This window comes from Theropithecus gelada, chromosome 19 (assembly GCF_003255815.1).
Source record: "Theropithecus gelada isolate Dixy chromosome 19, Tgel_1.0, whole genome shotgun sequence".
Lineage (NCBI taxonomy): Eukaryota > Metazoa > Chordata > Mammalia > Primates > Cercopithecidae > Theropithecus > Theropithecus gelada.
Window position 1 is genome coordinate 56,166,973 of NC_037687.1, and position 25,851 is coordinate 56,192,823.

Sequence of the window (25,851 nt, forward strand, 5' to 3'; positions counted from 1 at the left end):
GCAGCAATAATTTAATTATTTTCCAATATGGATGCCTTTGATTTTATTTTCTAATTTTTCTGCCATGGACATTTAGTACTATGTCTAGTAAGACTGAAGAAAGTGGGCATCCTTGTGTTATTCTAGCTCTTAGAGTAAAAGCTCACAACATTTCACTGTCTAGTATGTTGTTAGCTTGCAATTTTTGTTATATGTGGCATTTATTGGCTTAAGGTGCATTTGCCCTATACCTAATTTATTCACGTATTTATCATGAGGGAATGTGACTTTTGTCAAACTTTTATTCTGCATGTATTTAAATGTTAAACATGTGAAAGCACAGCTAATCCCACATAAATATAAAACAAACTCAGAGACTACTATGGACATCTCTATGCATGCAAGCTAAAAAATTTACAGATAATAAACTCCTGGATGCACAATCTCCCAAAATTGAACCACTAAGAAACAAAAATCTGGAACAGAGCAAAAATGTATAATGAAATTGAGTTAGTAATAAAAAACCATAAATAGCCCTGAATCGGATAAATTCACAGCCAGATTTTACCACACATAAAAAAGATGAACCAGGCCGGGCACGGTGGCTCACTCCTGTTAATCCCAACACTCTGGGAGGCTGAGGTGGGTGGATCACACGGTTAGGAGTTCAAGACCAGCCTGGCCGATATGGTGAAACCCTGTCTCTACTAAAAATACAAAAATTAGTCAAGCGTGGTGGTGGTGGGCACCTGTAGTCCCAGCTACCCAGAAGGCTGAGACAGGAGAATTGCTTGAACCCAGTACAGGGAGGTTGCAGTGAGCCGAGATCGCACCGCTACACTCCAGCCTGGGTGACAGAGTGAGACTCTGTCAGAAAAAAACAGAAGGATGAACTGGTACTAATTATACTGAATGTATATAAAAAAATCAAAGTGGAATTTATTCCTAATTCATTATATGAGACCAGTATCATCCTAATACCAAAATCTAGTGAAGACACACAAAAAAACTATAGGCAAATATTCTTGATTAACATTGAAACATCCTCCATGAATTACTAGCAAGCTGAGTTCATAAGCAAATCAAAAAGCTATTTTCCACAATCATGTGGAATGCAAGAATGCATTGATGTTTTTTTATGAATGCAAGAATGTTTTATGATATGCAGTCAATAAGTGAAATTCACCTTATAAAGATGATTAAAAGCAAAAATTATGTAATTATCAAAACATGCAGAAAAAGCATTCAAGAAAATTCAATATTTATAAAAATATTCTCAAACTAGACATTGAAGAAATATACCTCAAAATAATGAGTCATCTATGACAAATCTTCATTTAACATCATACTGAACAGATGAAAGCTGGATGCATTCTCCATAAAAATAACAATATTCACTCAACACTCCCACTCCTATTCAACATAGTTCTGGAAGTCCTAGCCAGAGCAATCAAACAAATAAATAAAAGGCATCTAAATAGAAAAATAGGAAGTCAAATTATCTTCACAGAAGATATAATTCTCTACCTGTGAAACTTTAAAGATTTCATCAAAAGACTCCTAAGCCTAAAAAATGACTTCAGCAATGTCTCATGATACAAAATCAACATACAAAAATAAGTAGCATTTTTTTACACTAATAACATTCAAGCTGAGAACAAAACTAAGAACATAGTTTATGATAACCGCAAACAAAAATATATATATATACACATTGAATCAAGGAAGTAAAATGTCTCTACAAGGAGTATGACAATACACTGCTGAAAGAGATCAGAAAACACAAATAAATGGAAAAGCATTTTATGCTTATGGATTTGAAGAATCAATATAATTTAAATGCTCATGCTGCCTAAAGCCACCTACAAATTAAGTGCCATTTCTATCAAACCCTTAATGCAATTTTTATAGAATTAAAACAAAAATCTTCTAAAATATATGAAAAAACAAGCCTAAATAGCCAAGGCAACGTTAACAAACCTGGATGCCTCACATTACCTGACTTCAGACATTACCAGAAGCTACAGTAACCAATATGACATGGTTCTGGTATAAAAATATACATATGGACCAATGGAACAGAGAGAGAGCTCTGAAATAAAGCTACACTCTTACAACTAAGCTTTTTTTTTTTTTTTTTTTTTTTTTTTAGGGAGTGCAGTGGAAAGATCCCAGATCACTGCAACCTCTGACTCCTGGGTTCAAGCAATTCTCATGCCTCAGCCTCCCGAGTAGCTAGGATTACAGATATGCACGACCATGCCTGACCAACTTTTGTATTTTTAGTAGAGGTGGGGTTTCACCGTGTTGGCCAAGCTGGTCTCAAACACTTGAACTCAAGTGATCTGCTCACCGTGGCCCCTGAAGTGCTGGGATTACAGGCAGGAGCCACCACTCCTGCCCCCAACTTATTTTTGACAAAGTTAATAGAAATAAAAAGGAAATAACTACCTATCTAATAAATAGTATTGGGAAAACTGGTTAGTCATATGCAAAAGAAGAAAACTGAAACCCTACCTCTCATATAAAACAAATAAGATTAGTAACTGTGAGACTTTAATATATAAAACTTCTAGAAGACCAATTAGAAAGTACTCTTCTAGACACTGCCCTCTGGATATAATTCATAACACCTTAAAAGTAAATGCAATGGAAAAAACTTGGAAATTGGCACCTAATTAAACTAAATAGCTGCACAGCAAAAGAAACTACTGACAAATTAGACAACCTATAGTATAAAATAAAATATTTGCAAACTACATACAACGAAGTATTAATATATAGAATCTATCAGAAATTTTGTAAGAAAAAACAGACAAATAATATGAAAAGTCATTTCTCAAAGAAAGACATAAAGCTGCTAATAAACATACTAAGAAAAATGCTCAACATCCCTAGTCATCAGAGAAATGTAAGTCAAAATAACAATGTGATACTATCTCACACCAGTTAGAATGACTGTTATTAAAAGCCAAAAAGTGACAAATATTCAAGTTGTGGAAAAAAGGGCATCTTTATACACTGTTGATAGAAATGCAAATTAATTCAACCTCTATGGAACGCAGTTTGAAGATTTCTCAAAGAACTAAAAATAGAATTGCCGTTTAGCCCATCAACCAAATTACTGAGTATATAGCCAAGGGAAAATAATTTTACAGAAAATCTTGCACTGACATGTTTACTGCAGCACTATTCACCATAGCAAAGACCTACAATTTAACTAGGTACTCATGAATTTTAGATTCATTTCCTTTTTCTTTTCTGTGTCTTTTTTTCCTTTTTTTGAGACGGAGTCTCCTGTCACCAGGCTGGAGTGTAGTGGCGCAATCTCATGTTCAAGTGATTCTCCTGCGTCAGCCTCCCAAGTATCTGGGACTACAGGTATGCACCACCACATCCAGCTAATTTTTGTATTTTTAGTAGGGACGGGGTTTCACCATGTTGGCCAGGATGGTCTCGATTTCTTGACCTTGTGATCCGCCCACCTCGGTCTCCCAAAGTGCTGGGATTACAGGCATGAGCTACCACGCCCAGCCTTTAGATTCATTTTCTTTTCTAATTTGCTTATAATGAGAAAATTAACATCCATATTGCTGCAAAGAACATTACTTCTGATTCCACGTTGCTGCAAAAAACACTTCCTTTTCTGTGGCTGGATAGTATTGCATTGTGTGTAAGTATGTCATATACTACAAGTTCTCACATATGAATGGGTGCTAAACATTGGGTTAACATGGAAACAAAGATGAAAACAATAAATGCAGAGTTCTAAAATAAAAAAAGAAAGGAGAGAAATACTGAAAAACTACGTATCAGGTATGATGTACACGACTGGGGCAATGGAGTTATCAAGTTCCTAAACCTTAACATCATGCAGTATACCTATGTTACAAATCTTCACCTGTACCTCTTGAATCTGAAATAAAAATAGTAAAATATTTTGTGCTATAATGAAATGTTACATTTCTCTAGATCTGGGTTATTAGTTGGAATTAGGAGTCAAAGAAGACACAAAATTATGTTCCCTTTGAGCATAGGGGTGAATGTTTCAATACTATGTCTCCCCATAGTCTATAAACTAGCATCTTTGAAAGCTCTCAGCCTGTAGGCAAAGAAGTGTTTTATTTCCAAGTGTACAGCTAAAATAAATGACTCTACATGTTTGTTTTTTATGAACTGTACACTAGACTATAAAGTTAACTTTTTACTCTGTTTTTGGAAAAAAATGCTGAATTGTTTAATCATACTTCTTTTAGAATAAACCATTTTTGAAAACGTGAGACTGAAAATTACGTTAAATTTCTGAATTAGGAAAAGAAAGTATTTTTCTAAAGAAAAAAGTGGCCGGGTGCAGTCGCTCATGCCTGTAATCCTAGCACTTTGGGAGGCCGAGGTGGGCAGATCATGAGGTCAGGAGATGGAAACCATCCTGGCCAACATGGTGAAACCCCTTCTCTACTAAAAAGATAAAAATTAGTTGGGTGTGGTGGCGCACGCCTGTAGTCCCAGCTACTCGGGAGGGTGAGGCAGGAGAATCGCTTGAACCCAGGAGGCAGAGGTTGCAGTGAGCTGAGATCACGTCACTCTGCACTTCAGCCTGGGCGACAGAGTAAGACTCCGTCTCAAACAAACAAACAAACAAACAAAAATCTAATGGCCATAGCGCAAGGATGATGAAACGGAGTGTTGGCTATTTAAGACCACACTGCTGCAACCATTCCATCACAACCATACTAATGAATAAAAGAATAATGGATCAGAAAGTATTTTTAGCAAACTTTCCTGATTCTATCACAGTGTTAAATTTTTACTTGTACTTATTATTTGCCACATAGATGTCCGTACTTCTACAAAAGATGCCATAAATTTTAAATTAATATTCTCACCCATATATTCTCCCTAGAAAGACGCCAGTGTGTTTGCAATCAAGGTGTATCCTTTCTGGCCTTTCTTGTGCTGCTTTGTTTCTCTAAAATAGTAAGGCAAGAAGTAAAGCAGAGTTAACCATGACATTTTCAGTTTCTACAGCCACAGCATGAAAATTGTTACGTTATGTCAGCTAGAAATAATGACAGTGATCCACACAACTCGGCCTTCCAAAGTGCTGGGATTACAGGCGTGCACCATATAGCGCCTGGCCAACTTTGTGTTGTAAAAGAAAGAAGAGCACAATAAAATTTTCTGTGACCTATTGAAGTCCATAAAATTTATCGAAGAATTTCACATACAACCTACATTTTTTGGTAACATTTAGTTCCAATCACGATAAATTATATCTGCAACTAACATCTATAATCAATCCCTTTTCTCTCTTTTTGATAAATACTCTGTCTTCCTCCCGGTTTCAAGCAATTCTCCTGCCTCAGCATCCTCGAGTAGCTGGGATTACAGGCATGTGCCACCAGGCCCGGCTAATTTTGTATTTTTAGTAGAGACAGGATTTCTCCATGTTAGTAAGGCTAGTCTCAAACTCCCGACCTCAGGTAATCCGCCCGCCTCAGCCTCCCAAAGTGCTGGGATTACAGGCGTGAGCCACTGTGCCCGGCCAGAAAAAAGCCTTTTAATATACACACAGAAGACCACATTAAGTTAATATTTTTGATGCTATATATGCAAAATAAATATTTTATTTTTCTGATTTCACCAGTTCCACAGGGAAATAACGAACATGCTTATGGTCAGAATTTTTTCAATCAAGCTGTGTTAATAAGAATGACGTGTGGAAAATAAAATTTTACAATTCAAAAAAAAGTCTTTTGTTCATAAAAATAGTGATTAATTTTTAAAACTGTATCCTAACAAGGACTAAATAGTTGTGATCTGAAGTGTTTCAGATGTACTCTACTGATTATTTTAGTCTTATACCACATTAACCTGTTTTGTTTGTTTGTTTGTTTTTGTTTTTTGTTTTTTTTTGAGATGGAGTCTTGCTCTGTCACCTAGGCTGGAGTGCAGTGGCGCAGTCTCAGCTCACTGCAAGCTCAGCCTCCCAGGTTCATGCCATTCTCCTGCCTCAGCCTCTGGAGTAACTGGGACTATAGGTGCCCGCTGCCACGTCCAACTAATATTTTTTCTTTTTTTTTTTTTTGGTAATTTTAGTAGAGATGGGGTTTCACCGTGTTAGCCAGGATGGTCTCTATCTCCCAACCTCGTGATCCGCTCGCCTCGGCCTCCCAAAGTGCTGGGATTACGGGTCTGAGCCACCGTGCCTGGCCTTAACCTGTAAAATTTACTAAAATATTTTTATCTAAAATATTTTCAAACTTATTGTAAATAAGGATTGAAAACATTGTTGACATTTTAAAATTTAATTTAATTTAATTTTAGCTGGACCACAAATCAAAGGAATTCAGGTCTCTGAAGCACAGCTGAAACTGCATGTGCTGAGACTGACTTTTTAAAAAAATTGTTTTTATTTCCAAAGGTTATTGGGGAACAGGTGGTGTTTGGTTACATAAGTAAGTTCTTTAGTGGTGATTTATGAGAGTCTGGTGCACCCATCACTTGAGCAGTATACACTGGACTTTATTTGTAGTCTTTTATCCCTCACCCCCTTTCCACCCTTTCTCCCTGAATCTCCAAAGTCCATTGTGTTATTCTTATGTCTTTGCATCCTTATTACATAGCTCCCACTTATGAGTGAGAACATATGATGTTTGGTTTTCCATTCCTGAGTTACTTCACTTAGAATAATAGTCTCCAATCTCAATCAGGTCCCTGAGAATGCCATTCATTCATTCCTTTTTAAGACTGAGTGTATTCCCATCGTATACATATACCACAGTTTCTTAATCCACTCGATTGATGGGCATTTGGGCATGATTTTGCAACTGTGAATTGTGCTGCTATGAACACGCATAGGCAGGTATCTTTTTCATATAATGACTTCTTTTTTTCTGGGTACCCAGTTGTGGAATTGCTGGATCAAATGGTAGTTCTACTTTTAGTTATTTAAGAAATCTCCACACTGATTTCCATAGTGGTTGTACTAGTTTACATTCCCACCCACAGTGTAGAAGTGTTCTTTTTTTTTTTTTTTTTTTTTTTTTGAGACGGAGTCTCGCTCTGTCGCCCAGGCTGGAGTGCAGTGGCCGGATCTCAGCTCACTGCAAGCTCCGCCTCCCGGGTTCCCGCCATTCTCCTGCCTCAGCCTCCCGAGTAGCTGGGACTACAGGCGCCCGCCACCTCGCCCGGCTAATTTTTTGTGTTTTTAGTAGAGACGGGGTTTCGCCGTGTTAGCCAGGATGGTCTCGATCTCCTGACCTTGTGATCCGCCCGTCTCGGCCTCCCAAAGTGCTGGGATTACAGGCTTGAGCCACCGCGCCCGGCCAGAAGTGTTCTTTGTTCATTGAATCCATGCCGACATCGACTATTTTTTTGATTTCTTGATTATGGCCATTCTTGCAGGAATAAGGAGGTATCACATTGTGGTTTTGATTTGCATTTTCCTGATCGTTAGTGATTTTGAGCGTTTTTTCCATGTTTGTTAGCCATATATATATCTTCTTCTGATAATTGTTTATTCATGTCCTTAGCCCACTTTTTGGAGGGATTGTTTCTTTTTTTTTTCTTGTTGCTTTTTTTGAGTTCATTGTAGATTTTGGATGTTAGTTCTTTGTCAGATGTATAGGTTGTGAAGATTTTTTCCCACTCTGTGGGTTTTCTGTTTACTTGCTGACTTTCCTTTTGCCATGCAAAGGCTCTTTAGTTTAATTAAGTCCCACCAATTTATCTTTGTTTTATTGCATTTGCTTTTGGATTCTTGGTCATGGAGTCCTGCCTAAGCCAAGAAGGATTTTTTCAATGTTCTAGTTTCAGGTCTTAGATTTAAGTCCTTAATCCATCTTGAATTGATTTTTGTATAAGGTGAGAGGCGAGGCGAGGATCCAGTTTTATTTTCCTACATGTGACTAGCCAATTATCCCAGCACCATTTGTTGAAGAGTGTCCTTTCCCCCACGTTATGTTTTTGTTTGTTTTGTTGAAAATCAGTTGGCTGTAAGTATTTGGGTTTATCTCTGGGTTCTCTATTTTGTTCCATTGGTCTATGTGCCTATTTTTATACCAGTACCATGCTGTTTTGGTGACCGTCATCTTACAGTACAGTTTGAAATCAGGTAATAGGATGCCTCCAGATTTGTTCTTTTTAGCTAGTCTTGCTTTGGCTGTGTGAGCTCTTTTTCAGTTTAATATGAATTTTAGAATTGTTTTTTCTAATTCTGAAGAATCATAGTGGTATTTGGATGGGAATTGCATTGAATTTGTAGATTGCTTTTGACAGTATGTTCATTTTCGCAATATTGATTCTATCCATCCATGAGCATGGGAGGGAATTCTATTTGTTTGTGTTGTCTATGATTTCTTTAAGCAGTGTTTTGTAGTTTTCTTTGTAGAGAGCTTTCACCTCCTTGGTTAGGCATATTCCTAAGCATTTAATTTTTTTTGCAGCTATTCCCACCCACAGTGTAGAAGTGTTCTTTGTTCACTGAATCCATGCCAACATCGACTATTTTTTGATTTCTTGATTATGGCCATTCTTGCAGGAGTAAGATGGTATCACATTGTGGTTTTGATTTGCATTTTCCTGATCATTAGTGATGTTGAGCATTTTTTCCATATATTTGTTAGCCATTTATATATCTTCTTCTGATAATTGTCTTTTACAGTAGTAAAAGGGGTTTTACAATACTTTTACAATAGTAAAAGGGGTTGAGTTCCTGATTTGGTCGCTGTTGGTATATAGAAGAGCTACTAATTTGTGTATATTAATTTTGTGTCGAGAAACTTTGCTGAATTCTTTTATCAGTTCTAGAAGTTTTCTGGAGGAGTCTTCAGGGCTTTCTAAGTAAACAATTATATCATCAGCAAACAGAGTTTGACCTTCCTCTTTACTGATTTGGATGCTCTTTATTTCTTTCTCTTGTCTGATTGCTCTGGCTAGGACTTCCAGTACTATGTTGAACAGGAGTGGTGAGAGTGGGCATCCTTGTCTTGTTGCAGTTCTCAGAGAAAATGGTTTCAACTCTTCCACATGCAGTATTATGTTGGCTGTGTGTTTGTCATAGTATGTCCCTTGTATGCCTATTTTGCTGAGAGTTTTAATCATAAAGGGATGCTGGATTTTGTCAAATTTTTTTCTGCATCTATTGAGATGATCATGTGACTTTTGTTTTTAATTCTGTTTAGGTGGTGTATCACATTTCTTGACTTGCATATGTTAAACCATCCCTGCATGCCTGGTAGGAAACCCACTTGATCATGGTGGATTATCTTTTTGATATGTTGTTGGATTCAGTTAGCTAGTATTTTGTTAAGCATTTTAGCATCTATGTTTATCAGGGATATTGGTCTGCATTTTTTTGTTTGTTTGTTTGTTTTTAGTTATATCCTTTCCTGGTTTTGGCATTAAAATGATACTGGGTTCATAGAATGATTTAGGAAGGGTTTTCTCTTTCTCCATCTTGTGAAATAGTGTCAATAGGATTGGGACCAACTCTTCTTTGTATGTCTGGTAGAATTCTGCTGTGAATCTGTTTGGTCCTGGACTTTTTTTTGTTTGTAATTTTTAAATTATCATTTCAATCTTGTTGCTTGTTATTGGTCTGTTCAGGATATCTAATTCTTCCTGATTTAAGCTAAGAGGGTTGTATCTTTCCAGGAATTTATCCATCTCTTACAGGTTTTCTAGTTTATGCACATAAGAGTGTTCATAGTAGCCTTGAATGATCTTTTGTATTTCTGTGGTGTCAGTTGTAATATATCCTGTTTTGTTTCTTGTTGAGCTTATTTGGCTTTTCTGTCTTCTTTTTTTGGTTAATCTTGCTAATGGTCTATCAATTTTTTTATCTTTCCAAAGAAGCAGCTTTTCGTTAAATTTATTTTTTGTGTTGTTTTCTTTGTTTCAATTTTATTTAGCTCTGCTCTGATATTGGTTATTTTCTTTCTTCTGCTGGGTTTGGGTTTGGTTTGTTTTTGTTCCTCTAGTTCCTTGAGGTACGATCTTAGATTGTCTGTGTTCTTTCAGACTTTGATGTAGGCGTTTAGGGCTATAAGCTTTCCTCTTTTCACCACCTTAGCTGTATCCCAGAGGTTTTGATAGATTTTGTCACCTTTTTCATTCAGTTAGAAGAATTTTATAATTTTCATCTTAATTTCATTTCTGACCCAATAATCATTCAGGAGCAGGTTATTCAATTTCCATGTATTTGCATGATTTTGGTGGTTCCTTTTGGAGTTGATTTCCAGTTTTATTCCACTGTGGTCTGAGAGAGTGCTTGATATAATTTTAATTTTCTTAAATTTATCAAGGCTCGTTATGTGGCCTATGATATGGTCTGTCTTGGAGAAAGTTCCATGCACTTTTGAATAGAATGTATATTCTGTGGTTGTTGGATGAAATGTTCTCTCTCTCCATGTCTATCTCTCTCTCTCTCTCTATATATATATATATACACACACACACACACACATATATATCTGTTAAACACATTTGTTCCAGTGTATAGTTTCAGTACATTGTTTCTTCATATACTTTCTGTCTTGATGACTTTTTTATTTTTTTTTAAGATGAAATCTGCTCTCTCACCTGGGCTAGAGTACAGTGACATGATCTTGGCTCACTGCAACCTCCACCTCCCAAGTTCAAGTGATTCTCTCACCTCAGCCTCCCAAGTAGCTGGGATTACCGGCATCTGCCATCATACCCAGCTAATTTTTTTACTTTTGTAGAGACAGGATTTCACCATGTTGACCAGGCTGGTCTTGAACTCCTGACCTCACGTGATCTGCCTGCTTCAGCCTCCCAAAGTGCTGGGATTACAGGCATGAGCCACCACACCCAGGTGACCTTTCTAGTGCTGTCAGTGGAGAATTAAAGTCTCCCACTATTATTGTGTTACTGTCTATCTCATTTCTTAGGTCTATTAGTAATTGTTTTATCAATTTGGGAGCTCCACTGTTAGAAGCATATATGTATAGAATTGTGATATTTTCCTGTTGGACAAGGCTTTTTATCATTATATAATGTCCATCTTTGTCTTTTTTAACTGCTGTTGCCTTAAAGTTTGTTTTGTCTGATTTAATAATAACTACTCCTGCTTGCTTTGGGTGTCCATTTGCATGAAATGGTTTTTTCTACCACTTTACCTTAAGTTTTTGTGAGTCGTTATGTGTCAGATGAGTCTCCTGAAAGCAGCAGATAGTTGGTTGGGGAATGCTTATTCATTCTGCAATTCTATGTCATTTAATTGGATCATTTAGTCTATTTACATTCAGTGTTAGTATTGAGATGTGAGGCACCATTCCATTCATCATGCTATTTGTTGTCTGTATACTTTGGTTTTTGTTTTTGTTTTTGTTTTTTTTAATTGTATTTTTGTTTTTTAGGTCCTGTGAGATTTATGCTTTAAAGAGGTTCTGTTTTGATGTGTTTTCAGAATTTGTTTAAAGATTTAGCTCTCCTTCTAGCTGTTTTTGTAGTGGTGACTTGATAGTGGCAAATTCTCTCAGCATTTGTTTGTCCCAAAACAACTATCTTTTCATCATATGTAAAGCTTAATTTTGCTGGATACAAAATTCTTGGCTGACAATAGCTTTGTTTGAGAAGGCTGAAGATAGGTCCTCAATCCCTTCTAGCTTGTAGAGTTTCTGCTGAGAAATCTGCTGTTAATCTGATAGGTTTTGTTTTATAGCTTACCTGGTGCTTTTGTCTCACAGCTCTTAATATTATTTTCTTCATTTTAACATTAGATAACCTGATGAAAATGTGCCTAAGCAACAATCTTTTTGAGATGAATTTCCCAGGTGTTCTTTGTGCTTCCTGCATTTGAATGTCTAGGTCTCTAGCAAGGCCAGGAAACCTTTTCTCAGTTATTCGCCTAAATGTGTTTTCCAAACTTTTAGGTTTCTCTTCTTCTTCAGCAACACTGATTATTCTTAAGTTTGGTCACTTAACATAATTCCAGACTTTTTGAAGACTTTGTTCATATTTTCTTCTTCTTCTTATTATTATTTTTTTGTCTTTGTTGGATTGGGTTAATTCAAAAACCTTGTCTTAGAGCCCTGAATTTTTCTTCTACTTGTTCAATTATATTGCTGAGACTTTCCAGAGTGTTTCACATTTCTAAAATTGTGTCCAAAGTTTCCTGAATTTTTTATTGTGTTTTTTTCTTTGAGCTGTCAATTTACTTGAATATTCCTCCCTTTACTTCGTATATGATTTTTTTGGATTTTCTTGCATTGGGCTTCACCTTTCCCTGATCTCTCCCTGATTAACTTAATAATTAACCTCGTGAATTATTTTTCAGGTAAATTAGGGCTTTATTCTTGGTTTGAATCCATTGCTGGTGAACTGTGTGATTTTTTGGGGAATGTTAAAGAGCCTTGTTTTGCCATATTGCCATATTGTTTTCTGACTTCTCATTTTGGTAGGCTCTGTCAGAGGGAAAGTCTAGGGCTGAAGGCTGTTCTTCAGTTTCTTTTGTCTCACTGGGTGTTGTAGTACTCTTCCCCTTTTCCTATGGAAGTGGCTCCCTGTGAGCCAAAATGCAGTGATTGTTGTCTGTCTTCTGGGTCTAGCCACCCAGCAATGGTGTGGCCAGCAAGTCTACGTGACTCTGGGCTGGTACTGGGATTGTCTGCACAGAGTCCTGTGATGTGAACCATCTATGGGCTTCTGAGCTGTGGATACCAGCACCTGTTCTAGTGCAGGTGGCAGCGGGGTGCAACAGACTCTGTGAAGGTTTTTAGCTTTGGTGGTTTAATGCTCTAGTTTTGTGCTGGTTTGTCTCCTGCTAGGAGGCGGTGCTTTCCAGAAAGCATCAGCTGTAGTAACAAAGAGAGGGACCGGCAGTGGGCAGAGTTCTAGAACTCCCAAGATTATATGTCCTTTGATTTTTGCTACCAGGGTAGATAGAAAAGGACCATCAGGTAGGTGGGTATAGGTGTGCCTGAGCTCAGACTCCTCTTGGGCAGGTCTTGCTGTGGCTGCTGTGGGGTATGGGGGTGAGATTCCCAGGTCACTGGATTTGTGTACCTAGGAGGATCATGGCTGCCTCTGCTGAGTCATGTATGTTGTTAGGGAATTTGGGGAAAGCTGACAGTCACAGGCCCCATCCAGCTCCCACACAAACCAAAGGGCGGGTCTCCCTCCTACCATGTACCCCGCAACAGCCCTGAGTCTGTTTCCAGGCAGAGGGTATGATGGGCTTCAAAACTTGTCCCCAGCTACCCACCTCCCAAACGTGAAAGAAAGGGGCTTAGTTCTTCCCCTGCCTGTGAAATCTGCACACCAGATGTGTGCCTTCCCCACAGAGATCTGGCCAGGAGGCTTCTTGCCCTATTCAAATTTTTACAAAGTTCAGCTAGAGATTTTCTTCTCCCTGTGGAGTTTTACCCCCTGCTCCTCTGGTCACCCTCCTGATGGATCCCTTTGGTGCCAGACAAAAATGACCTGCTAGGGGATGCAGTGAGCTCCCAGGGCCTTTCTGCTGCTTCCTCTACCCCAATATTTCACTTGGCTATCTAAATTGACTCAGTTCCATGTAAATTCAGAAACTTCTCCCACAAACAGTCCTTTAGCTTCTCCAGTGGGGGCATGTGTTCAGGAAAGGAGACTCTCCCTTTCCCACTTCCACAGTTGGGACACTCAGAGTATTTGGAGTGTCTCCTGGATCCTGCAGGAACAGTCTGCTTTCTTCAGAGGGTCTGTGGGTCCTCTTGGGATTTCTGACTTGTTCTTGCAGTAGATCTGGAGCTAAAATTCACCATGCAAGCTTCAGCAAGCTGCTCTGTCTGGAGCTGCAATCTAGTCCTGCCTCCTGTCCTCCATGATGATCCAACACAAAAGTACAGTATATTTTAAATTAAAAAGAGTAAACTGGGCCTGGCACAATGGCTCACTTTTGTAATCCCAGAACTTTGGGAGGCCAAGGCAAGCAGTCACTTGAGGTCAGGAGTTCAAAACCAGCCTGGCCAACATGATGAAACCCCATCTCTACTAAAAATACAAAAATTAGTCAGGCATGCTGGTGTAAACCTGTAGTCCCAGCTACTCAGGAGGGTGAGGCACAAGAATTGCTTGAGCCTGGGAGGCAGAGGTTGCAGTGAGCTGAGATCATACCACTGCATTCCAGTCTGGGCGACAGAGCAAGACTCTGTCTCAAAAAAAAAGGAATGAAGCCATGAAGCCATAGGTAACATGTACTGAAGACTTCTCATGTGCCAGGCCCAGTGCTTACTTAACCTAAATGATCCCACTGGATCCTTACATTATGCCAACAGAGACGTATTATTACATGGATGTCTAGAAGTACAGTCGCCCCTTGGTATCCAAGGGGGATTGGTTTCAGGACCAACCCTACTCTCCTCCATGGATACCAAAATCCAAGGAGTCTCAAGTTTCTGATATAAAATAGTGTCATGCTTGCACATAACCTATGTACATCCTATCATATACTTTAAATTATGTCTAAATTATTTATAATACCTAATATTAATTTATAATACTTAATATAATATCTATGCATTATTTCATTAGCATAAACGCAACATAGTACTTGGTGAGTTTTTACTTTTTGCTTTTGGGTACTTTGTGGGAATTTTTTCCCAAATATTTTCCATACATGGTTGGCTGATTCCATGAAGGTGGAACCCATGGATAAAAAGGGTCTAAGTGTTAGAGCCAGAGTAAACTGTATGTATTGGTGTTATATACTTAAGGCTCAGACTCACAAATAATGTTCCTGTTTATGATTTGAAAACTTCAAGGTTTTGTTTTCCATCTGTACATACACAGAACGGTGTATAGTGCTAAATTATTTGTTTCTTAAAATGACAGCCACAGTTCTTGTCTGTCTGGATATATTTTGGACTTTTTTATGTTTAATATAACATAAAAAAGAAACTTTATTATGTTTTGGATAATCTAAGATTGGTATACATAAATAAAATTTGCAAATTACTGTAGGGTTTAACAAACTATGTATATATTATGACTTTAATATCTTTACTTTTTGATGTCTAAGTCTTTTTTTTTTTTTTTTTTTTTTGAGATGGAGTTTCGCTCTTGTTGCCTAGGCTGGAGTGCAATGGTGCAATCTTGGCTCACTGCAACTCCCCAGGTTCAAGTGATTTTCCTGCCTCAGCCATCCTAGTAGCTGGGATTACAGGTATGCACCACCACGCCCACTAATTTTTTGTATTTGGTAAACACTGGGTTTCACCAGGTTAGTCAGGCTGGTCTCAAACTCCTGACCTCAGGTGATCGCCCCGCCTCGGCCTCCCAAAGTGCTGGGATTACAGGCATGAGCCACCGCTCCTGAGCCACTGATCCTGGCCTAAATTTTTTTTTTTTTTAAATAAAAGATGGGTTTTTAAAAAATGTCTCCACAAATTCAGGCTTATTTTATAAAATGGCAAAATAGTAAAGAAATGAGTGATTAGCATGTATATATATACACACACACACACACATATATGCTACCACTCAATTAAAATACCAAATATTTTAATCAAAATTATTTAGACAGCAGATTAAAATAATTTTTTGATTTTCTGACTACAGTGATAGACATTCACAAACATTTCATAAATCACACCTATCAGTATTAGGTTTTACTTAGTAGTAATATATATATATGTGTGTGTGTGTATATATATATTTATAAGAGATCTGTTCAAAATAAATATTTTTCACCAAGAATTTAGCATTTTGAAATACCCAGAAGTCTTGCTTTAATCAGATTAAATCAGAGGATAGTTGAGTAATCATATTTCTTGTATGATGTGTTTAAAATTTTCTAGTTTAATTTGATATTGATTGATGATGGGTAAACAAATCAATTTTATAAATATCTCATAGGCCTATTAAACTGTTGAATTTTTTTTTTTTTTTAGACAGAATTTCACTCTTGTTGCCCAGGCTGGAGTGCAATGGTGCGATCTCAGCTCACTTCTGTCTCTGCCTCCCAGGTTCAAGTGATTCTCCTGCCTCAGCCTCCTGGGTAGCTGTGATTATAGGCACCTACCACCATGCCAGGCTAATTTTTTTTTGTATTTTTAGTAGAGACGGGGTTTTTCCATGTTGGCCAGGTTGGTCTGAACTCCTGACCTCAGGTGATCCACCCGCCTTAGCCTCCCACAGTGCTGAGATTACAGGTGTGAGCCACCATGCCTGCCTGAAAATGTTTTTAATTTAAAAATTCTGTCTTTCGGTGTTGTTTACGGGGATTTTAGTCAGTCCAATATGCTCCACCTGTTAATTAGTGACAGGTGCTAGATTTCAATTTATTTTCAGTGTGCCCATACGACTTTTCTATCCATATTTTTTGAATAAAATTTCTATTACTTATTTGAATGTTTTATAATACAGCTGACACATTTAAAATGAAGCCACCAGGTAAAACAAGTTCCGGCTTAGAATGAAAAAGCTGTTACCAAGATAGAGTTATATATACAGATGGTTGTGGCTCGACAAAAATTTAGACAAAAAAGAGTTGAATATGTTGCTATGACTTAGCCTCTAATGAGCTGATAAATAAATGCAGATTTCAGCACATTTATCCAGTTGCTTCCAGTACCTCTAAAGGTGGAATATCAATAATTCTTATGCTGCTGTCTAAGAAAACATATTTTGCTGTTACCTAAACAATCAACTGGAACTGGAAGGATTTTTTTTTTTGAGACTGAGTCTCGCTCTGCTGTCAGGCAGGAGTGCAGTGGCGCAATCTTGGCTTATTGCAACCTCTGCTTCCCGGGTTCAAGTGATTCTCCTGCCTCAGCCTCCTGAATAGCTGGGACTACAGGCACGTGCCATCATGCCTGGCTTCTTTTTTTTTTTTTTTTTGACAGAGTCTTGCTCTGTCGCCAGGCTGGAGTGCAGTGGTGCAATCTTGGCTCACTGAAACCTCCACCTCCTGGGTTCCAGTGATTCTTCTGTCTTAACCTCCTGAGTAGCTGTGAGTACAGACGCATGCCACCATGCCCAGTTAATTTTTATGTTTTTAGTAGAGACGGGGTTTCACCATGTTGGCCAGGATGGTCTCGATCTCTTGACCTCATGATCTGCCTGCCTCGGCCTCCCAAAGTGCTGAGATTACAGGTGTGAGCCACCGTGCCCGGCTAATTTTTCTATTTTTGTAGAGATGGGGTTTCACCATGTTGACCAGGCTGGTCTTCAACTCCTGACCTCAGTTTATCCACCTGCCTCTACCTCCCAAACTGCAGGGATCAAAGGCGTGAGCCACCACGCCTGGAAGGAATTTTTAAAACCTTACACCACATAAGGAAAAACTGAAATGTACTAATAAATGCAAGCTATATCAGTGAAAAGTAGTAATCCAAAATGTCACTTTCAATATTTAAACTTTGGTTAAAAAAATTGGTAAAATAAAGCTTTTGGTAAGCTTTCTGTAGCTTAACATGAGCTCTAAAGTAGGCAAATATCTTTAAAAATGAAAACAAAAACTTAAACCAAAAAAGCTAACATCCACCAATGCATACATATGAATCTTTGTGTTTGGAGAGTCCAAAGGAAAACATTTGGTGAACCTGATGCAGTTGATTTTAATATGTTGTCATACGGATACATCATTCATATTTAATTTGAGTGAAACAGGTTCACATCTTAAAAATACTGCTTTGTACTATGAATAATAAATGTAAAGTGTTTATCCTCAAGGGGACGCTTATTCTCAACTCAACATATGTGGCAACATATATGGCAACCCATTCCACTGTTTCCTCCAAACCACTGAGTCTTCATTAAAGCTCCAATATGGAGTGAGAGGGACTCAACAACAGAGAATGTGCAACAAGATGGGTAAGGTAGGATGGTCACTCTAAGGCTCGGGGATTGCCTGGGGGATTCCAACATAATAATGTCAACTATGAAGATTACTAGGTAAAAATAAACATAAGAACCGGAAAACCCCGTGACTTGAATTTGGTGGAAAGGAGTCTCTGGAGTCATAAACAGTTGTGCCAAAAGAATTGAGCCAGAGTGGCATGTATCTAAGGAATATTAAGGCAAATGTTTACAAGCACATTAGTATTTGTTCCTAATCTTATTAATGTAGCAATATCCTTTTCTGTAATGTCAACTTCTCCAAGCTACAGTGCCACAAACAAACTAAGACAAGCGCCTAGTATGTTACAGGCAATTAGATTTGAAATTTAACAAACTTGCAATAATTTCATTGAACTCTGTTTCATGTACAAATCTCACTGAAAGGCACTATCAAGTAACTATTTTCCACAGTCTTTTCTGGGATTTTCTGTTGCCTGACTGCAAATCAACCTTATTGAATCCTAGTCATTTCTAAAGCTCCAGATGTAATAACAGAAGGACAGCAGAAATCAAGCCAAGTTACCCCAAACAATCCATGTCAAATATATTTGGTTCCCCAAATGAACTAAAATCACACAAGCTAGACAACAGTGGGTTTAAAATTCAACCTGTATTCAACAGTAGCAGTCAAAACCATATGCAAAAATTAGCAAAGTCACAATGTAGAAACCCTTAATATGTTATTGCAGAAAAAATAATAAAATTCTAATTTTGGTAGTTTTTAGAAAGAATAAATACATTAAATATGACAAAATATACCCACTCGATTAGAGTATCTTTAAATATGAATAATTTTATTTTTATTGTTAAATATTTAATATACATATATAAAAAAGACTTTCAGTGAAAAGACTTACAGCTACCATGTGTGAATTAAAGCAGCCCTGTGAAAAATAGAATGTTTTACTAATAATGAAAATTGAAGCTCCAAGGATGTAAAATAATTTCTCTTGGGCACACAGCTAATGACTCAGAGCAAGCTCAAATATGTTTGATTTTAAAATTTTGATTTTCCCAGCCAGGTGTGGTGGCTCACGCCTGTAATCCCAGCACTTTGGGAGGCTGAGGCGGGCAGATCACCTGGGGTCGGGAGTTTGAGATCAGCCTGGCCAACATGGAGAAACCCTGTCTCTACTAAAAATACTAAAAATACAAAATTAGCCAGGCGTGGTGGCACATGCCTGTAATCCTAGCTACTCGGGAGGCTGAGGTAGGAGAATTGCTTAAACCCGGGAGGCAGAGGTGGCAGTGAGCTGAGATTGTGCCACTGTACTCCAGCCTGGGCAACAAGAGCAACTCTGTCTCAAAAAAAAAAAAAAAAATTTTTTTTTAAAATTTTCCCACTGTTGACAATGATGACATAACAGTTGAATCTTATCTCAAAGTTGATAGTTAGGAATAAATAAAGACAAGTATTACGGAGACAGGAGAGGTAGCCAAGAAAGTGACCACGTCCTCAGGATGCAGCAACCATGGCAACTGTATGGTGACTGCATATTGTCAACACAATAAGCCCCAGCATTTGCATTGTATTTCAGGTAATTCAAGCAAAACTATCTGCAGTAGGAAAATTTCTCTGTAGAGAGCATGCGCATTTTGTTTTTACCTGTTCTCAAACTGATCTTTTACTCATGATAACAGTAGAAAAGACATCCATGGTGGAGAATTGTTTTGTTTGTTTTGTTTTCGTTTTTTTGTTTTGTTTTGTTTTTTGAGACGGAGTCTCACTCTGTCACCCAGGCTGGAGTGTAATGGCGTGATCTCGGCCCACTGCAACCTCCATCTCCTGGGTTTGAGCTATTCTTCCACCTCAGCTTCCCAAGTAGCTGGGATTACAGGCACACGCCACCATGCCTGGCTAATTTTTTGTATTTTTAGTAGAGACAGGGGTCTCACTATGTTGGCCAGGCTGGCCTTGAACTCCCAACGTCAAGTGATCCGCCTACCTTGGCCTCCCAAAGTGCTGGGATTACAAGCATGAGCCACTGCGCCCAGGCTTTTATTTTATTACATGTGTTCCACATTGCTGTGATAATGCTGTTGAAGTGCACTGTTTTCACCAGAAGATCATCTGTGTGAATTTGAATAGACGGACACTGTTGAGGACCGGCTCAGCACACTCACTTGAACTGTAACTCTACTTTTCAGGTAGCTAAAATGCCTTTGAAGTGTGAAAATAAGGTGACTGCTGATTACGTAGAGCAGAGAGTTTTTATTTGTTTCTTTTTTTCTTTTCTTTTTGTTTTTGTTTTTGTTTTTTTAAATTTTTGACATGGAATTTCGCTCTTGTTACCCAGGCTAGAGTGCAATGGCACTATCTCAGCTCACCGCTACCTCTGCTTGCCAGGTACAAGCGATTCTCCTGCCTCAGCCTCCCGAGTAGCTGGGACTACAGGCATGCCCCACCACGCCCAGCTAATTATATTTTTAGTAGAGATGGGGTTTCTCCATGTGGGTCAGGCTGGTCTGGAGCTCCTGACCTCAGGTGATCGACCCGCCTCAGCCTCCCAAAGTGCTGGGATTACAGGCGTGAGCCACAGGGCCCAGTCAAAAGACATAATTTATATTTTAAAGTTATAATGACCTGGCTCAGTTGCTCACGCCTGTAATCCCGGCACTTTAGGGGTCCAAGGTGGGCAGATTCCTGAGGTCAGGAGTTCAAGACCAGCCTGACCAACATGGAGAAACCCTGTCTCTACTAAATATACAAAAATTAGCCGGGCGTAGTGGCACATGCCTGTAATCTCAGCTACTCGGGAGGCCGAGGCAAGAGAATCGCTTGAACCCAGGAGGCAGAGGTTGTGGTGAGCCAAGATTGTGCCATTGCACTCCATCCTGGGCAACAAGAGGGATACTTCGTCTCTAAATAAATAAATAGATAAAGTTAAAATACTTCTAGAAATTAAAAAAGTAAAGAAAAAAGAGATATAAAAACAAATAAAAAAAAGAGGAAAGTGGATTACTTACAAGAGCTAAGATATTGAATCAGTCAAGTGTTCTTCAGCAGGTGAATGAATATAGATAATGTGGTATATTTACACAATGGAATGCTATTTGGCCCTTAAAAAGAAGAAAGTATTGTCATTTGCGACAACACTGATGAACCTCGCAGACATTATGCTAAGTAAAATAAGTTATTATCCTCTCAGCTTTGATTCACCAGGCAATTGAATCATATCTTGATGAGTCAGAACTGAAGGACTAATCTATTTGTTAAAGCAATTTGGGTTGCATATTACAATTTCAGAGGATTAAAAAAATAATTTATTTTCTGCTCACGTCACTATCTCCTGTGTAAGTTTTTTTTGGTTTTTGTTTTTTGTTTTGTTTTTTTTTCCCTGAGACGGAGTTCCACTCTTGTTTCCCAGGCTGGAGTGCAATGGCGCCATCTCGGCTCACTGCAACCTCCATCTCTGGGGTTCAAGTGATTCTCCTGCCTCAGCCTCCCAAGTAGCTGGGATTACAGGTACATGCCACCACGCCCAGCTAATTTTTGTATTTTTAGTACAAAATACAAAAATTTGGCCATGTTGGCCAGGCTGGTCTCGAACTCCTGACCTCAGGTGATCCACCTGCCTCGGCCTACCAAAGTCCTGGAATTAGAGGCATGAGCCACTGCTCCCGGCCTCCTAAGTTTTTGTTGTTGTTGTTAAGAGGACTTCAAAGGCAGGCATGGTGGTTCACGCCTGTAATCCTAGCACTTTGGGAAGCTGAGGCAGGCAGATCATGAGGTCAGGAGATCGAGACCATCCTAGCTAATGCGGTGAAACCCTGTCCTACTAAAAATACAAAAATTAGCCAGGCATGGTGGCACAGAGCCTGTAGTCCCAGCTACTCGCGAGGCTGAGGCAGGAGAATCGCTTGAACCCGGGAGGCTGAGGTTGCAGTGAGTCGAGATCTCCAGCCTGGGTGACAAAGCGAGACTAAGTCTCAAAAAAAAAAAAAAAAAAAAAAAAAAAAAAAAAAAAAAAAAAAAGAAAAGAAAAAGAAAAGAAAAAACCAAAAACAAACAAACAAACAAAAAAAGAGGACTTCATCATTTTTCAGGGATTACATTTTCTTTCGTTTTCTCTCTACATCCTTCTCGTTCTTCAGCCAATGGATGAGAAAAGAGATGCAGAGAAGACGCATTTGCTTCTTATCCACACATCACTTCCATTCACTATTAGTCAATATGGGTGTTGCTGAGAATAGCAGTTTCCTAGCAGGACAGCCACTTCTCAGCAATAAACAACACACTGAAAGAAAAGTATAAATCTTTCATCAAAAGATACTGTATTTTAAGGAAAATAAGCATATGCATCAATAATAAAATGCTTGTGGTAAAATAAAGAATTTTTTTATGGCCAAGGGCGGTGGCTCAAGAGTGTAGTCTCAATACTTTGGGAGGCTGAGGGGGGCGGATCACTTAAGGTCAGGAGCTTGAGACCAGCCTGGCCAACATGGTGAAACCCCGTCTCTACTAAAAAATACAAAAGTTAGCTGGGCGTGGTGGCATGCACCTGTAGTCCCAGCTACTTGTGCAGCTGAGATGGGAGAATCGCTTGAACTCAGGAGGTGGAGGTAGCAGTGTGCCGAGATTGCCCCTGCACTCCAGCCGGGGCGACAAAGTGAGACTCCGTCTCAAAAAAAGATAAAAAGAAAATAAACACAAAATAATATATTTTTTAATTTCTATTGAAGGCAGGTAATATTTGACCAAAAGTTCTCATCTATAGCTGTACATTAAATGCTACTTTTTATTAAAAATTGTATTTTATATGTAAGTACTCAATTTATATCACTGTTTTTCACTATTTCAATACCGTCTTCACTTTGTATCAGTGAGATGCAATCAGGAACTCCCTGATAATGAGTTTCAATCTTAACTATTAGGCCCAACACCCTCTCACCCAATACTTGTTTTTATTCCTGACATAACATTTTTGACTTTGAATTTTCTAATTTCGTAGAAATAAAGAGAAATTTTAAAACAGGGTTTTTTTTTCCCCCCACCCTTAGTATGTAGAACCTGATATTTGGTTTAAAGTTCTCATTACTAAGCCTAACACAAATACTTCAGTAAATGGATTCTAACAATGGCATCCCTTTAGTGACTTAAAAGAGACACTAATTGGCCGGGCACGGGGGCTTACCCCTGTAATCCCAGCACTTTGGGAGGCCCAGGCAGACAGATCACCTGAGGTCTGGTGTTAAAGAGACCAGCCTGACAAACATGGTGAAATCCCATCTCTACTAAAAATACAAAATTAGCCGGTCATGGTGGTGTGCGCCTGTAGTCCCAGTTACTGGGGAGGCTGAGGCAGGAGAATAGCTTGAACCTGGAAGGTGAAGCTTGCAGTGAGCCAAGATCACGCCACTGCATTCCAGCCTGGCGACAGAGCAAGACTCCACCTCTAAATAAATAAATAAATAAATAAATAAATAGCACGTCACTGCATTCCAGCCTGGAGACAGAGAGAGACTCTGCCTCAAAATAAATAAATAAATAAACGAATGAATTAATGAATAAATAAATAAAAGACCCGGTGCAGTGGCTCATGCCTGTAATCCCAAGACTTTGGGAGGCCCAGGCAGGCGAATCACGAGGTCAAGAGATCGAGATCATCCTGGCCAACATGGTGAAATCCCATCTCTACTAAAAATACAAAAATTAGCTGGGCGTGGTGGCCCACTCCTGTAGTCCCAGCTACTTGGGAGGTTGAGGCAGGAGAATCGCTTGAACCCGGGAGGCGGAGGTTGCAGTGAGTCCAGATGGCACTACTACACTCCAGCCTGGCGATAAGTGAGACTCTGTCTCAAAAAAAAAAAAAAAAAAAAAAAGCCGCTAATTTTACTTTTGAATTTTTATATTAAAAGGTAGGATGAGGCCAGACGCAGTGGCTCACGCTTGTAATCTGAGCACTTTAGGAGGCCGAGGCGGGTGGATCATGAGGTTAGGAGTTTGAGACCTGCCTGACCAACACAGTGAAACCCTGTCTGTACTAAAAATACAAAAGTTAGCCGGGCGTGGTGGCAGGTGCCTGTAATCCCAGTTACTCGGGAGGCTGAGGCAGGGGAATCTCTTGAACCCGGGAGGCAGAAGTTGCAGTGAGCCAAGATCATGCCACTGCACTCCAGCCTGGGTGACAGAGCTAGACTCCATCTCAAAAAAAAAAAAAAAAAAAAGGCTAAGATGAGTCTATTATTATATAGAACATTTGTGTTCTGCATCTACATCATCATCTATTGAGTGGTCTATAGTTTCTGAAAGTTTCAGGAACACTAATATAAAAATATTCTTTTCCATTGAATAATTAAAGTATACTAAGTTTTCTCAGTGACTAAAATAAAGATTGGAATTACTAATCTGTCACTTACAATGTGGTTTTAAATGTTATTTAACAAACACATGTAGTTTCTTTTAAACACTTTTTTTTTTTAACAACTTATTTATCAATTTATTAAATAGTTGACTTAAGCATCTGCAATGGTGACTTCCACCTCAACTCCTGGCTCAATACTGATGGAAGTAATCTGCTTAACAATCTCAGAAGGACTGTGCAAGTCAATGAGTCGCTTGTGGATTCTCATCTGGAAACGATCCCATGCCTTAGAACCTTCACCACAAGGAGTTTTTCTTGTAGTGATTCTCAAAGTCTTGGTAGGCATTCGAACTGGTCCTTTCACTTTCAGGTTCTTTTCCTTCGCGCCTCTGATCAAGTCAGCACACACCTTTTCCAGGGATTTAACGTTGCGGCTCGTTAGGGTGATTCGAATTCGGTGAATTGCCACCTCCGGCTCCACGGGTGTTTTTCCGGTATCCTTAAAAGCCATGGCTGCTGCGCGGCTTCCTGACCGACTTGTTCCTCGGCGAGAGCGAACAGCGGTGAGTCAGGAGCAGGAGCGTGCGAACCAAAGATCCGCAAGTCCTACAACCGCGTCTTCCTAAAAAAAAAAAGCTTTTAAACACATTTTTAACAACATATTTATATTGCTGTTTTATTTCTACTAGAAACAATGCTAAATTTTTTATTGCTAAAAACCTATAAATTTTATTCAAATCTAAACAAAGTGCTAATCTTAATAAATCTGTATGCTTAAGATTATTAAAATCCTCTTCTCTGTTTACATTTAGAAGGTAAATAACTGCTTTACATTAAACCCAATAAGGCAGTAGTGATTCACAATCATAAGATATTAAAATATTAATACTATCATCCAAATAGAACTTTTAGGTATCTGCATATTCAACTTGTTTCACTTATAATTTAGAAACTATAAATTTTTATAAACTATTACAAATAAACATATAAAGTATTTATCAATTTATTTCTTCAGCTTTGAAATATTGTCATTATTTCTAGTTGACATAATACTAGATTTCAGATGCTGTAGTTATAGAATCTAGAAATGTTATGATTAACTTTGCTTCACTTCCTGCCTATTTCACACAAACATATCAGCAAAAAAAAAAAAAAAAAAAAAAAAAAAAAAAAGCCAGAAATGCTGCACCTTGACTGCAAACACAGTAGTGCCCTTCTAGGGAAAACATATTTGTGAGCATATTAACTTTGAATTCATGGCATCTTTTGTGGAATTAGAGACTTTACATGGCATATAATAAAGACAAAAAATTTAACACTGTAGTAGAATCAGAAAAGTATTCTAAAAGTACCTGCTGAACCATTATTCCTTTTTTCACAAGAATGGTTGTGATGACCTGAGCATTTAGTAGTTGTGTGGTCCTAAATATCCCACACTCTCTGTTTCATCATATTTGGGCTATGGCTATAAAACTTGTATGCTTTTCTTTACAAAAACATTTTCTCTTTCCAATTCAGTAATTTAGCATGATTTCCACAGCCTCACATTTTCATAAATGGTTTATTCTAAAGAAGAAATGTGATTAAACCACTTATCATTTTTCCCCAAAAAAGCAGGGTAATACATTAACTCTGTAGTCTAGTGAACAGTTAAAACTTGAAAAATAAAGATGTAGAGTCATTTGTTTTAGCTGCACACTTGGAAATAAAACACTTCTTGAGA

General features: G+C 38.4%; 1 pseudogene across 1 annotated transcript; it reads right to left on the reverse strand.

Annotated features, from left to right (window-relative positions):
- Window positions 1-24,234: 24,234 nt before the first annotated feature.
- On the reverse strand, window positions 24,235-24,758 carry LOC112612073 (annotated as a pseudogene). The gene has a single exon (XR_003116805.1). The product of XR_003116805.1 is annotated as a 40S ribosomal protein S20 pseudogene (transcript).
- Between the last annotated feature and the right edge of the window lie 1,093 nt (window positions 24,759-25,851).